This window comes from Aquarana catesbeiana, linkage group LG01 (genome assembly GCF_042186555.1).
Source record: "Aquarana catesbeiana isolate 2022-GZ linkage group LG01, ASM4218655v1, whole genome shotgun sequence".
In the NCBI taxonomy this organism is placed as follows: domain Eukaryota; kingdom Metazoa; phylum Chordata; class Amphibia; order Anura; family Ranidae; genus Aquarana; species Aquarana catesbeiana.
The window spans coordinates 949547742-949560234 of NC_133324.1; the positions used below are offsets into that span (position 1 = coordinate 949547742).

Consider the following 12493-nt stretch of genomic DNA (forward strand, 5'->3'; position numbering starts at 1 on the left):
TACACAAGCTAATAGAAGTCTGTGGGACTGCAGCTAAAAATGGGGATAAAATGCAGAAAAACTATGTATACGCCAGCACTGGGACAAACTTCAGGACACCAGTGTGAACCCAAAGGCTTCAGGGTACCGTGTAATGTAAAGGAGTCCAGAGGTGCAGGGTGCTATGTAATGTAAAGGGGTCCAGAGGTGCAGGGTGCTGTGTAATGTAAAGGAGTCCAGAGGTGCAGGGTGCTGTGTAATGTAAAGGAGTCCAGAGGTGCAGGGTGCTATGTAATGTAAAGGGGTCCAGAGGTGCAGGGTGCTGTGTAATGTAAAGGAGTCCAGAGGTGCAGGGTGCTGTGTAATGTAAAGGGGTCCAGAGGTGCAGGGTGCTGTGTAATGTAAAGGAGTCCAGAGGTGCAGGGTGCTGTGTAATGTAAAGGAGTCCAGAGGTGCAGGTGCTGTGTAATGTAAAGGAGTCCAGAGGTGCAGGGTGCTGTGTAATGTAAAGGGGTCCAGAGGTGCGGTGAACTTACAATTTAACCATTTGCCGACCCGCCGCAGTACATATACTGCGATGGGGCTGCAGCTACAGTATTGTAGTGTTGTATTGTTTTAAGTGTTTTCTGGTTTTGAAAGGACACTGACTCTTTCTTTATACCCGGGGGGGGGGGGGGGTGCAGTTTGCCATCTTCGCTCTGATGGCCTTGTCCCAGCACTGCGAACCAGGGGGTGTTCGGCTCATCCCTACCTGCTGCTCTTGCTAAGTACACATTCCTTAGTTGCTTTGCTTCATACCTCACATGTGCTTTACTGAGACTTGTTCTTTTATACGCCAGCAACCTTCATGCACCCCTTTAAATGACTTTAGAGCCGGCTTAAAACAGTTGATGCAACTTCACTGAACATCTTGAAAAGTCCAACCAGAACATTACTGTGGGATATTCCCTATCTAACTCAACTAGGCTGCCCAGGCATACCTCAAGAAGGTCAATCATGATATCTTCCAAGACTTGATAGTTCTCCGGACTCCCAGTGTCCTCTGACGGACTGCTCCAGCAAGCCTCAAAACTGGCCTTCCTTCTCCCTTTTATATATATATATATATATATATATATATATATATATATATATATATATATATACATATATATATAACAGGACAGATAGGCAGGGTCCAAAAAGTGCAGAACATTAACCCTTCCCCAGTCTGGGCCAGTCAACTCCCTAACTAATACACGGCAGGCAACCAGCCTACAAGCCTAACTAGGAGGGTGCTACATACAGTGCCTTGCAAAAGTATTCACCCCTTGGCTTTTTACCTATTTTGTTACATTACAGCCTTTAGTTCAATATTTTTTCAATCTGAATTATATGTGATAGATCAGAACACAATAGGCTAAGTTGATGAAGTAAAATTTTTCAGAAAACAATTGGTGAAAACAATTCTTCAGAAATAAAAAAATGATTGGCATGTGCGTATGTATTCAGACCCTTTGTTATGAAGCCCATTAAAAAGCTCTGGTGCAACCAATTACCTTCAGAAGTCACATAATTAGTGAAATGATGTCCACCTGTATGCAATCTAAGTGTCACATGATCTGTCATTACATATACACAACTTTTTGAAAGGCCCCAGAGGCTGCAACACCTAAGCAAGAGGCACCACTAACCAAACACTGCCATGAAGACCAAGAAACTCTCCAAACAATAAGGGACAATGTTGTTGGGAAGTACAAGTCAGGGTTAGGTTATAAAAAAAAATATACAAATCTTTGATGATCCCTAGGAGAACCATCAAATCTATCATAACCAAATGGAAAGAACATGGCACAACAGCAAACCTGCCAAGAGACGGCCGCACACCAAAACTCATGGACCGGGCAAGGATGGCATTAATCAAAGAGGCAGCACAGAGATCTAAGGTAACCCTGGAGGAGCTGCAGAGTTCCACAGCAGAGACTGGAGTATCTGTACATAGGATGACAATAAGCCGTACGCTCCATAGAGTTGGGCTTTATGGCAGAGTGGCCAGAAGAAAGACATTACTTTTAGCAAAAAACAAAATGGCATGTTTTGAGTTTGTGAAAAGGCATGTGGGAGACTCCCAAAATGTATGGAGGAAGGTGCTCTGGTCTGATGAGACTACAATTTAACTTTTTGTCCATCAAAGAAAACGCTATGTCTGGTGCAAACCCAACACATCACATCACCCAAAGAACACCATCCCCACAGTGAAACATGGTGGTGTTGACATGCTGTGGGGATGTTTTTCAGAAGCCGGGACTGGGAAACTGGTCAGAGTTGAGGGAAAGATGGATGGTGCTAAATACAGGGATATTCTTGAGCAAAACCTCTACCACTCTGTGTGTGATTTGAGGCTAGGACGGAGGTTCACCTTCCAGCAGGACAATGACCCCAAACACACTGCTAAAGCAACACTTGAGTGGTTTAAGGGGAAACATGTAATGCCCCGTACACACGGTCGGACTTTGTTCGGACATTCCGACAACAAAATCCTAGGATTTTTTCCGACGGATGTTGGCTCAAACTTGTCTTGCATACACACGGTCACACAAAGTTGTCGGAAAATCCGATCGTTCTAAACGCGGTGACGTAAAACACGTACGTCGGGACTATAAACGGGGCAGTGGCCAGTAGCTTTCATCTCTTTATTTATTCTGAGCATGCATGGCACTTTGTCCGTCGGATTTGTGTACACACGATCGGAATTTCCGACAACGGATTTTGTTGTCGGAAAATTTTATATCCTGCTCTCAAACTTTGTGTGTCGGAAAATCCGATGGAAAATGTCCGATGGAGCCCACACACGGTCGGAATTTCCGACAACATGCTCCGATCGGACATTTTCCATCGGAAAATCCGACCGTGTGTACGGGGCATTAATGTGTTGTAGTGGCCTAGTCAAAGCCCAGACCTCAATCCAATCGAAAATCTGTGGTCAGACTTAAAGATTGCTGTTCACAAGCGCAAACCATCCCAACTTGAAGGAGATGGAGCAGTTTTTCAAGGAGGAATGGGCAAAAATCCCAGTGGTAAGATGTGGCAAGCTCATGGAGACTTATCCAAAGCGACTTGGAGCTGTGATAGCCGCAAAAGGTGGCTCTACAAAGTATTGACTTTAGGGGGGTGAATAGTTATGCACATTGAATTTTTCTGTTATTTTGTCCTATTTGTAGTTTGCTTCACAATAAAAAAAATCTTCAAAGTTGTGGGCATGTAAATTAAATGATGCAAATCCTCAAACAATCCATGTTAATTCCAGGTTGTGAGGCAACAAAACACGAAAAATGCCAAGGGGGTGAATACTTTTGCAAGGCACTGTACATCCAGCACACCTGATTCGACCCTCTCTCCCCCAGATTTCATACTTGGATTTATTGCTATAATAAAGCGTCATTGTTTGCTTTTATCGCGCACTCTATGTGGCCACAATGGTCTCCACACTGATCTGTTCTGTTGTAGCTTTTTGTTAAAGTATGAAAACAAACTGACTGAAGCCAAGATGGCTCATGCTTTTTTCTGCAGAAAATGATTTCTCAGTGCTGGCACCGCTCTCCATCTGTACAATCACATGGTTCACACTCATTCATTCAAACTAGGTCCCTTGGAATTGCTTTGGGTGGTTATTTGGAGTAGGTGTGGGCAAAGTGCACTGAAAAAAGTACTGCATGCAGTACATTTGTAGTCCTTTTGTATCCAAGTTGAGGTTTCCAAAGCAAGCAAAGTCCTTGTATTAGGAGAGGTATGGACTCCAGAGAGAGAGATTTGCCCTGTACAAATCATTAGCAGTGTTGCCAATTGCCCGATAATTTATGGGCAGCCCGTAAATTCCACCCTATTTTCAGGGTGCCCATAAATGTCTGTTACGGGCATCGGTGCCCGTAACAAAGATGGCTGCAGGCCAACCCCGCTACTGCGCATGCGCCGTTCCGAAGCCTACCGGGTTCTGGAGAACTCGTACATGCTCGGCCGGGCGCCACAGGCGGGCGCTTGCGCAGTGATGTAATATCGCCGCCCAGCGCCATTTTTGAATAGCTGGCGCTCGTTCTCGGCGGTGCCTCACCACAGCAGGGGTCCGGGGATGCCTGTGCCTGCTGAGATGTCACCCTCCCCCCCTGCAGATGATACTTACATTACTTGGTGCCGTGCCTGTAACCTGTGCAGTGCCTGCCAGGTGGTGGGGGGTACCTATCGGCTAGACATCAGTGGACACTCACCCCCCGTAGAATCTTCAGCTGTGATCTCAGTGTGTTGTGCCCACTGCTAGGTCAGCATGGTGCAGGGTCACTGTCCTGCTACTTGGCAGCAAAACAACACGAAGGATCCTGATTCCTGATATCACATTGCAGAGTTGCTTCCTTCTGCTCAGAGCATGTATCCATAAGGACTAGAAAAGGAAAGCCGCTTCAAATTCCATCCATCAATCCAGGTCAGTCAGACGTCACCTCAGATATGTATTGTGCTATACTGAGCCAAGTATGGAGGAGGAGGGAGGACAGATAGACAGAGCAACTGAGCAGGAGCAGAACGATCCACAAAGACTGACCCGCTCCTGTACTCTGTCCGCACAACCTCTGACCCCCTTTGCCATGTCCGCACAGCCTCTGACCCCTCTACCATGTCCGCACAACCTCTGACCCCCTGTACCATGTCCGCACAGCCTCTGACCCCTCTACCATGTCCGCACAGCCTCTGCCCCTGTATCCTGTCCGCACAGCCTCTGACCCCTGTACCATGTCTGCACAACCTCTGACCCCCTGTACTCTGTCCGCACAGCCTCTGACCCCCTGTACTCTGTCCGCACAGCCTCTGACCCCCTGTACTCTGTCCGCACAGCCTCTGACCCCCTGTACTCTGTCCGCACAGCCTCTGACCCCTGTACCCTGTCCGCACAGCCTCTGACCCCTGTACCCTGTCCGCACAGCCTCTGACCCCTGTACCATGTCCGCACAGCCTCTGACCCCTGTACCATGTCTGCACAGCTTCTGACCCCTGTACCCTGTCCACACAGCCTCTGAACCCTGTACTCTGTCCGCACAACCTCTGACCCCCTGTACCCTGTCCGCACAGCCTCTGACCCCTGTACCATGTCCACACAGCCTCTGACCCCTGTACCATGTCCGCACAGCCTCTGACCCCTCTACCATGTCCGCACAGCCTCTGCCCCTGTATCCTGTCCGCACAGCCTCTGACCCCTCTACCATGTCTGCACAACCTCTGACCCCTGTACCATGTCCGCACAGCCTCTGACCCCTCTACCATGTCTGCACAACCTCTGACCCCCTGTACTCTGTCCGCACAACCTCTGACCCCCTGTACTATGTCCGCACAGCCTCTGACCCCCTGTACTCTGTCCGCACAGCCTCTGACCCCTGTACCCTGTCTGCACAGCTTCTGACCCCTGTACCCTGTCCGCACAGCCTCTGACCCCCTGTACCCTGTCCGCACAGCCTCTGACCCCTGTACCCTGTCCGCACAGCCTCTGACCCCCTGTACTCTGTCCGCACAGCCTCTGACCCCTGTACCATGTCCACACAGCCTCTGACCCCTGTACCATGTCCGCACAGCCTCTGACCCCTCTACCATGTCCGCACAGCCTCTGCCCCTGTATCCTGTCCGCACAGCCTCTGACCCCTCTACCATGTCTGCACAACCTCTGACCCCTGTACCATGTCCGCACAGCCTCTGACCCCTCTACCATGTCTGCACAACCTCTGACCCCCTGTACTCTGTCCGCACAACCTCTGACCCCCTGTACCCTGTCCGCGCAGCCTCTGACCCCTGTACCCTGTCTGCACAGCTTCTGACCCCTGTACCCTGTCCGCACAGCCTCTGACCCCTGTACTCTGTCCGCACAGCCTCTGACCCCTATACTTTGTCCGCACAGCCTCTGACCCCTGTACCATGTCCGCACAGCCTCTGACCCCTGTACCATGTCTGCACAGCCTCTGACCCCTGTACCATGTCCGCAGAACCTCTGACCCCCTGTACCCTGTCCGCACAGCCTCTGACCCCTGTACCCTGTCCGCACAGCCTCTGACCCCTGTACCATGTCCGCACAGCCTCTGACCCCCTGTACCCTGTCCGCACAGCCTCTGACCCCTGTACCCTGTCCGCACAGCCTCTGACCCCTGTACCATGTCCGCACAACCTCTGACCCCCTGTACCCTGTCCGCACAGCCTCTGACCCCTGTACCATGTCTGCACAGCCTCTGACCCCTGTACCATGTCCGCAGAACCTCTGACCCCTGTAATCTGTCTGCACAGTCTCTGACCCCCTGTACTCTGTCCGCACAACCTCTGACCCCCTGTACCCTGTCCGCACAGCCTCTGACCCCTGTACCCTGTCCGCACAGCCTCTGACCCCTGTACCATGTCTGCACAGCCTCTGACCCCCTGTACTCTGTCCGCACAACCTCTGACCCCTGTACTCTGTCTGCACAGCCTCTGACCCCCTGTACTCTGTCCGCACAGCCTCTGACCCCCTGTACTCTGTCCGCACAGCCCCCTGTACTCTGTCTGCACAGCCTCTGACTCCTGTACCATGTCCACACAGCCAGTGACCCCTGTACTCTGTCCGCACAGCCTCTGACCCCCTGTACTCTGTCCGCACAACCTCTGACCCTCTGTACTCTGTCCGCACAGCCTCTGACCCCTGTACCCTGTCCGCACAGCCTCTGACCCCTGTACCATGTCCGCACAGCCTCTGACCCCTGTACCAGGTCCGCACAGCCTCTGACCCCTGTACTCTGTCTGCACAGCCTCTGACCCCTGTACCATGTCCACACAGCCTCTGACCCCTGTACTCTGTCCGCACAGTCTCTGACCCCTGTACTCTGTCTGCACAGCCTCTGACCCCCAGTACTCTGTCCGCACAGCCTCTGACCCTCTGTACTCTGTCCGCACAACCTCTTACCCTCTGTACTCTGTCTGCACAGCCTCTGACCCCTGTACCATGTCCGCACAGCCTCTGACCCCTGTACCATGTCCGCACAGCCTCTGACCCCTGTACCATGTCTGCACAGCCTCTGACCCCTGTACCATGTCCGCACAGCCACTGACCCTGTACCATGTCCATACAGCCTCTGACCCCCTGTACCCTGTCCGCACAGCCTCTGAACCCCTGTACTCTGTCCGCACAGCCTCTGACCCCTATACTTCGTCCGCACAGCCTCTGACCCATGTACCATGTCCGCACAACCTCTGACCCCTGTACCCTGTCCACACAGCCTCTGACCCCCTGTACTCTGTCCACACAGCCTCTGACCCCTATACTTCGTCCGCACAGCCTCTGACCCCTGTACCCTGTCCGCACAACCTCTTACCCCTGTACCCTGTCCGCACAGCCTCTGACCCCTGTACCATGTCCGCACAGCCTCTGACCCCCTGTACTCTGTCCGCACAGCCTCTGACCCCTGTACTCTGTCTGCACAGCCTCTGACCCCCTGTACTCTGTCCGCACAGCCTCTGACCCCTGTACTCTGTCCGCACAGCCTCTGACCCCCTGTACTCTGTCCGCACAGCCTCTGACCCCCTGTACTCTGTCCGCACAGCCTCTGACCCCCTGTACTCTGTCCGCACAGCCTCTGACCCCCTGTACTCTGTCCGCACAGCCTCTGACCCCCTGTACTCTGTCCGCACAGCCTCTGACCCTTGTACTCTGTCCGCACAGCCTCTGACCCCCTGTACTCTGTCTGCACAGCCTCTGACCCCCTGTACTCTGTCCCCACAGCCTCTGACCCCTGTACTCTGTCCGCACAGCCTCTGACCCCTGTACTCTGTCTGCACAGCCTCTGACCCCCTGTACTCTGTCCGCACAGCCTCTGACCCCCTGTACTCTGTCCGCACAGCCTCTGACCCCTGTACTCTGTCCGCACAGCCTTTGAGCCCTGTACTCTGTCCGCACAGCCTCTGACCCCCTGTACTCTGTCCGCACAACCTCTGACCCCCTGTACTCTGTCCGCACAGCCTCTGACCCCTGTACCCTGTCCGCACAGCCTCTGACCCCTGTACCATGTCCGCAAAGCCTCTGACCCCTGTACCATGTCCGCACAGCCTCTGACCCCTGTACCATGTCCGCACAGCCTCTGACCCCTGTACCATATCCGCACAGCCTCTGACCCCCTGTACTCTGTCCGCACAGCCTCTGACCCCTGTACCATGTCCACACAGCCTCTGACCCCTGTACTCTGCACAGCCTCTGAGCCCTGTACTCTGTCCGCACAGCCTCTGAGCCCTGTACTCTGTCCGCACAGCCTCTGATCCCCTGTACTCTGTCCGCACAATCTCTTACCCTCTGTACTCTGTCCGCACAGCCTCTGACCCCTGTACCATGTCCGCACAGCCTCTGATCCCCTGTACTCTGTCCGCACAATCTCTTACCCTCTGTACTCTGTCCGCACAGCCTCTGACCCCTGTACCATGTCCGCACAGCCTCTGACCCCTGTATCATGTCCGCACAGCCTCTGACCCCTGTACTCCGTCCGCACAGCCTCTGACCCCTGTACTCTGTCCGCACAGCCTCTGACCCCTGTACCATGTCCGCACAGCCTCTGACCCCTGTACCATGTCCGCACAGCCTCTGACCCCTGTACTCTGTCCGCACAGCCTCTGACCCCTGTACCATGTCCGCACAGCCTCTGACCCCTGTACCATGTCCACACAGCCTCTGACCCCTGTACCATGTCCGCACAGCCTCTGACCCCTGTACCATGTCCGCACAGCCTCTGACCCCCTGTACTCTGTCCGCACAGCCTCTGACCCCTGTAATCTGTCTGCACAGCCTCTGACCCCCAGTACTCTGTCCGCACAGCCTCTGACCCCTGTACTCTGTCCGCACAGCCTCTGACCCCCTGTACTCTGTCCGCACAGCCTCTGACCCCATGTACTCTGTCCGCACAGCCTCTGACCCCCTGTACTCTGTCCGCACAGCCTGTGACCCCCTGTACTCTGTCCGCACAGCCTCTGACCCCCTGTACTCTGTCCGCACAGCCTCTGACCCTTGTACTCTGTCCGCACAGCCTCTGACCCCCTGTACTCTGTCTGCACAGCCTCTGACCCCCTGTACTCTGTCCGCACAGCCTCTGACCCCTGTACTCTGTCCGCACAGCCTCTGACCCCTGTACTCTGTCTGCACAGCCTCTGACCCCCTGTACTCTGTCCGCACAGCCTCTGACCCCCTGTACTCTGTCCGCACAGCCTCTGACCCCTGTACTCTGTCCGCACAGCCTCTGACCCCTGTACTCTGTCCGCACACCCTCTGACCCTCTGTACTCTGTTCGCACAGCCTCTGACCCCCTGTACTCTGTCCGCACAGCCTCTGACCCCCTGTACTCTGTCCGCACAACCTCTGACCCCCTGTACTCTGTCCGCACAGCCTCTGACCCCTGTACCCTGTCCGCACAGCCTCTGACCCCTGTACCATGTCCGCACAGCCTCTGACCCCTGTACCATGTCCGCACAGCCTCTGACCCCTGTACCATATCCGCACAGCCTCTGACCCCCTGTACCATGTCCGCACAGTCTCTGACCCCCTGTACTCTGTCCGCACAGCCTCTGAGCCCTGTACCATGTCCACACAGCCTCTGACCCCTGTACTCTGTCCGCACAGCCTCTGACCCCCTGTACTCTGTCCGCACAGCCTCTGACCCCTGTACCATGTCCACACAGCCTCTGACCCCTGTACTCTGTCCGCACAGTCTCTGACCCCTGTACTCTGTCTGCACGGCCTCTGACCCCTGTACTCTGTCTGCACAGCCTCTGAGCCCTGTACTCTGTCCGCACAGCCTCTGACCCCTGTACTCTGTCCGCGCACCCTCTGAGCCCTGTACTCTGTCCGCACAGCCTCTGACCCCCTCCTGTACCATGTAAATGAAGAAATACTGTTTTTGACTTTTGTTTTACTTAAACACATTGCTAATAGCACTAGCTACATGTTTATAGTTTACATATTGATATTTGCATTGTTTAGCACTGAAAACAGGCATTGTAGGTACTTTTTTGCAGTGCCAGTAAACAATGTGGCTCTGCCAGTAAATGTGATGATTTTTGCCAGTAAAAAAAATTGGTGGCGTTTATAAATTTTGGTGTCCTGCCAGTAAATTTTACTTCGGGGGGTTGGCAACACTGGAATATGCAGTTCAGTTTTGGGCACCAGTTCTCAAAAAGGATATCGGGGTACTGGAGAAAGTGCAGAGAAGGGCAACAAAACTGATAAGGGGCATGAAGGAGCTCAACTATGAGGAAAGATTAGAAGAACTGAATTTATTCTCCCCGGAGAAGAGGAGATTAAAGGGGGGTGGGGGGGATATGATCACCATGTACAAATACATAACAGGTCCATATAGTGAACTTGGTGTTGAGTTATTCACTTTAAGGTCACCACAGAGGACAAGGGGACACTCTTTACGTCTAGAGGAAAAGAGATTTCATCTCCAAATACAGAAAGGTTTTGTCACAGTAAGAGCTGTGAAAATGTGGAATAGACTCCCTCCAGTGGTGGCTCTGGCCATCTCATTAGATTGTTTTAAGAAAGGTCTGGATTCTTTCCTAGCTACACACAATATAACTGGGTACTGACATTTATAGGTAAAGTTGATCCTGGGAACATCCGATTTCCTCTTAGGGGTCAGGAAGGAATTTTTTCCCCTGCTGGAGCAAATTGGATCATGCTTTATTCAGGGTTTTTTTCCCTTCCTCTGGGTCAACTGTGGGTATAGTAACTAGATGGACTTGTGTCTTTTTTCAACCACACTAACTATGTAGCTATGTCAGCGCAGTGCCGTGCAAGGAAATCCACTGCTTCGCACCACGTGGCGGCCAATTGAGCTTTATGAAATGTCTAGGCTAGAGCCAGGTTAGGCATCCAAAGACCGCTAGTTAGCGGTCCGGTTGCATGGCAGATTAGAGACTACTAGCGAGGGACTAAAATGCAGAGTAGATAGGCTGACTCTGAATTACAGTGCCACACCACAGTATCTGCTGGTGAGAAGCTGCATCCCAGGCTGGTTGGACAACAGTTGGAGGATACCCTCATCACTGCTGATCTTGTCTTCAGGACTCTGACACCAAGATGGACACTGCATATTGATCATCCTCAGGGACCCCTGCAACTGGACTTTGCTGCAACATTCATCTGGAGGTATATTTATTAATAACTATATATGCCCGGGTATATGTGCGCACAATTCCACCAGCACTTCTATCAGGCCCCGCTGATTATACAGTACATGTCTGCACATTGGATTTTTGTACCATTATTAATCTTTTCTTATCTAAAGCTTGTATCGTTTCTTTACTGATGTGCATCTATATAATTATGGGTAATGCTATTTGCTGGTTGCAGTAGTTATTTTGCTCCCAATTACTTTGATAAGATTCCGGGTTAATTTCCCAGGAAGGGAATTCTCTCTGTACACAGAGGCCTTGTCCTGGGTGGAGGCCCTGCCATGTAATGTATATGGAGTGTCTGTCTATATATAATGTATATACAGCGTCTGTCTATATGTAATGTATATACACATACCTCCCAACTTTTTGAGATGGGAATGAGGGACACCTATCAGCAAAAGTATGCAGGGATAGGATACACCCCTTGCCACGCCCCCTTAAAGGAGAATTGTACAAAAAAACAAGATTGGTTAAACCCACAAGTGCTTTTTTTACCACTATTATTCCTTTATATTGGCTTTTGGAATTTACAAATGCAGCAATATAGAAATCAGATGAGAGGTTTAGCGCTGGAAAACACTTTTGGAAAGATAAAAAGTGCATTTTATATACAACTATATAGACCAGACCAAAATGAGGGACAAATGAGGAGGAATGGGGGACAGAGGGACATTGCTCCAAATCAGGGACAGTTGGGAGCTATGTAAAAAGAGTCTGTCTATATGTATTGTATATACAGCGTCTATATGTAATGTATATACAGAGTCTGTCTATATGTAATGTATATACAGCGTCTATATGTAATGTATATACAGAGTCTGTCTATATGTAATGTATATACAGTGTCTGTCTATATGTAATGTATATACAGCGTCTGTCTACATATAATGTATATACAGTGTCTGTCTATATATAATGTATAGGACACATGTATGATGTATACGGTACCTCTGTACAGTACGATGTTTCCTGTTCTGCTCTCTCTGTGTCGCTCTTCCTGGAATGTTGGGAGTGTGATGATCTCTGTGTAGTCACTGCGGGGAATGTCCTGCAGGGGGAGAGGTGGGAACATAGAGGGGGGCGTAGTACAAGATCCATGACTCTGATTACTGTAAGGTCTGGTTTACCAGCAATCCATCCCCACATGACAGGTTACAACAGGCAAAAAAACAGTAATGGGATACAATGATAAGACTCAGAGATGGGAAGTGTCAGGATTATAAAGTGCAGCCCCAAGCAATACCTAAAACCTGTTAACCACTTAAGGACTGAGCTAGGTTGCCCACATGTCCCGGATTGCCCGGGATTGTCCCTTATTTTA

At 51.4% G+C, this 12493-nt stretch overlaps 1 pseudogene; it reads right to left on the reverse strand.

The window, feature by feature from the left end:
- Positions 1–12259, reverse strand: part of LOC141121618 (von Willebrand factor A domain-containing protein 5A-like) — a 115016-nt pseudogene extending 102757 nt beyond the window's left edge.
- Between the last annotated feature and the right edge of the window lie 234 nt (positions 12260–12493).